The 3,450-nt window shown below is 40.4% G+C and overlaps 1 protein-coding gene and 1 long non-coding RNA gene across 2 annotated transcripts in view; both read left to right on the top strand.

Moving 5' to 3' along the window:
* The window catches only part of TRAPPC8 (trafficking protein particle complex subunit 8), a 166,646-nt gene that overhangs the window by 35,696 nt on the left and 127,500 nt on the right, over window positions 1-3,450 (top strand). The gene's annotated exons all lie outside the window — the stretch shown is intronic.
* Window positions 666-3,450, top strand: part of LOC142046381 (uncharacterized) — a 13,389-nt gene continuing 10,604 nt past the window's right edge. Inside the window, exon 1 of the long non-coding RNA XR_012655346.1 lies at window positions 666-750. This is a non-coding gene — a long non-coding RNA (uncharacterized LOC142046381). The remainder of the gene's footprint in view (window positions 751-3,450) is intronic.

The raw sequence follows: 3,450 nt of genomic DNA, 5'->3' as shown, positions 1-3,450 counted from the left end.
TTCTTAATTAAGTCACTGTTCTTATTTGCAGTAGATGAAACTGTTCTTTATCAGTTTACCACAAGCTATCAGTCTGAAATTTCAGTTACGTGGTGTTTTTAAAATCCTTTTTATTAATAGGAAAGAACAAGGAAATGACCATCAGCTGCAGTACAGCTTAAAAATTAAGAAACTTTATCCTGGAAAACTGTGATGCATTATACAATTTAGCTGACTTGTAACTAGTTCTGTTCATTACTCTTACTTAATCCCTTTTTTGTTATAGCTGTCGTCTTCGTAATCTGAGAAATTTGGCAAAGGATTAGCTGGTTAAGGTTATAGTCATGCTCGCTCTCTCTCTCTGTCTCTGTCTCTGGAAAAACTGTGACAAATAGAAATGTTTAATCCTTTTAATGTATGGTTCTGATTCTTCATGTGCAAACCTCAGTGTCCATTGAAATCAATGCGAGTTTGGGGTTCACAAGAAACAAAGATTTCTGATAGCATATGGTGAAATGTCTAACTTGTAGCATGAAATACTTTAATTTTCAGGAAACAAATTGTTTCAGGCCTTGCTGGCAGATGTGGTACTGTACTTTAGTCTTTCACATTACCAAAACCTAAGAGCAGATAGCATATTTGCACCTGACAATGGTTAGCTTAATAATACCATGTTTTCTCTATCAGATCGCTCAGTTAAAGCTAGTGTTCCTTGGTACAATAATTGGAAAGACACACTGATGGAACTGAACACATCCACGTTTTATTCAGGTATTTTTTTTTTGTGATTGGTGTGGGTTTGCCAAATTGCCCTTTATCTATTCCTTTTCCATGTGCCTCGCCCACCTTTCCTTACCATCCTGCTGTAGCTGTTGGGCACTTTCTTTGGCATAGATGTTTATTGCCCATTTTTTTCCAAAAATAAAAATTGTTGGTGATGGTTGTATGATTTTTCTTCTATTATCGTCCATATTTCTACTCTTGCTTCTAATTAACGAATTATTTGTGGTCATTCCAGAGGGTCAAACTAAGTGCAGAGTGGACAGATTTCTAATACACAAAAGTTGTTGTTTTTCCCGCCCCTTGTTTGGCCACATGGAATTGTACATTGTCAAACTGTTCTAGTATTCCAAATGAAAATACTACTATTTGCATAAAATAATTGGGAAAAATAAAAGAGGGAAGTATCGCTCATTTTATAACCTTAATACTAATATTGATATACAGTAACAGTTCCTTCATCTATTGAAGTTTTCTGTGTGGATTTGATTCATTTCCAGGAGAAAACCTTATAATAGCTCTTCTGTCTTAGTTAATAATTGTTGTTGCAAAGAAATGAGGTGGCTTTTACTTAGTTTGCTAATTTATAACAGGACATGCCATTATAACTAAGGCTAAGGTTTTTGTCATGGATATTTTTAGTAGAAGTCATGGACAGGTCATTGGCAATAAAGAAAAAGTCATGGAAGCCTGTGACTTGTCCATGACTTTTACTAAAAATATCCCTGACAAAATGGAGAGCTCAGCTGCAGGGTCTCCCCGTAGCCTGCAGAGTTTGGGCAGCTGTGGGGCACCCCTCCAAGCTCTGAGATCCCCCACCGCCTTTGGGGGCTTGGAGCTCTGGGGTACCTACTTCCATCCGTGCTGGCTGGGAGCTTTGTAAGTGGCTTGGAACTCTGGGGGCCCAGCTGCTCTCGGTGACTCAGAGCTTTGGGGTACCCCTACAGTGGCTCCCTGGTCTCCCATGGCAGCCAGGAGCTCTAGGGGGGCCCCCATTATCCACAGTGACCAGGAGCTGCAGGGAAGCCCCACTGCCCAACGTGGCCAGGAGCTATGGCCACACCGCTTGTGGTGGCCAGAGCTTCAGGGGGCAGGATCGCCACCCTGGGATGCTGCAGCTCCTGGCTGACATGGCTGAATTCATGAAGGTCACTGGAAGTCACAGATTCAGTGAAAAAATCATAGCCTTCATTATAATTTATAAAAATAACTAGATCTGTGATCGTAAATATTTAGCTTCAAGATCGTACACAATGAAGTTACACCTGCAATTAAAAAAATCAGATTTGCTATTGAAGTCTCCTTTTCAGAGGGTGCTAAATGCCTTCTCCTGAATGTGCCAGGACATCAGGTATGTACTTTTTGATATATGCACTTTTTTTACTCTGTGAGCAAACTGAATGTAAGACTTGGATAAATTAAACTCTCATTTCTTTGGCTTCTAATAGAAAGTAAATGACCTATTTCCATATGGAAAATGTTTGCTGTTGAGCAGTATTTGCTACCTTAATTAAATTTTCAGGTGTGCTTGTTACTGGTACTCTAAACCTCATGCACTCTAGTGAGGATTGGACAGAGTTGGTGCTGCATTTTAAATGCAATACTGGGCAGTATTGCGTGCATCGAGACAAATGCAATGTCCATTTTTTTCTAAAACTATGGTGTTATAAACAGATGGTTAAGGATTAATGCCTCATAGACTCAGAGACTTTAAGGTCAGAAGGGGCCAATATGACCATGTAGTCTGACCTCCTGCACAAAGCGCAGGCACAGGAGAGAAAGCCTACCCATCCACTTCTAAACAAACCCCTAACCTGTGTCTGAGTTTATTAAGTCTTTTCAACATTGGTGGTTTGAAGACCTCAAGCTGCCCAGAGAGATCCCCACGCACCCAGAAATGTTGTATTTGACCCATTGAAACCACCACGCTGCACGAGAAAGAGAGAGAGGCAAACAAAAAACAAAAAAAAAAAAAAAACACCCTTCCCAGGGGCGGGCCCTCCCTAGTATCATTGCCAAATCTGCCGCGCCGAGGAAAAAATTCCTCCGACCAATCTAACCTTTCATTCAGCGCAGATCCTTAATGGAACGATTCAGCCTAAACCTCTGAGCATGTGGGCAAAGATCGCAACCCCGCCAAGCACTTCAGGAAAGAATTTTCTCTGCAAGTTAACTGTCAGTTCCCATCCCATATAACACCATCCATCACAGTACACTGGCATACTTACACACACCCCCCCTCACTGCATTAGATGATTTAATCCCAAAAGAACATAAAACAAATTGCCAAAAAAAGAAAAAAAATAAGCTATTCTCATCATGACCATCCCTTCCCAAAACTTATTCAAGCTAAGTCTTTAAAAGCCAGAATCCTTTGCCCCCACTACGCCCTTGGAAGGCTGTCCAGAATTTCACTCCTCTAATTGTCGAAACCTTCGTCTAATTCAAGTCTAAGCTTCTAGTGGACAGTTTATACCCATTTCTTCTTGTTCTACATTGGTACTAGCTGAAATAGTTCTTTCTCCCTTCCTAATATTAATCCTCTTCATATATTTAAAAAGCAAGCAATAATCCCCTCACTTCTTTTGGTTAGGGTAAACAAGCAGCTCTTTGATTCGCCTTTATTGTAAGACAAGTTCCAATCCTCAGATATTCTAGTGTGCCGTCTCTGACTTATCCACTTTTGAATTC

The sequence above is a fragment of the Chelonoidis abingdonii genome, chromosome 2 (genome assembly GCF_003597395.2).
Source record: "Chelonoidis abingdonii isolate Lonesome George chromosome 2, CheloAbing_2.0, whole genome shotgun sequence".
NCBI lineage: Eukaryota > Metazoa > Chordata > Testudines > Testudinidae > Chelonoidis > Chelonoidis abingdonii.
This window is presented reverse-complemented; position numbering and strand designations above follow the sequence as displayed.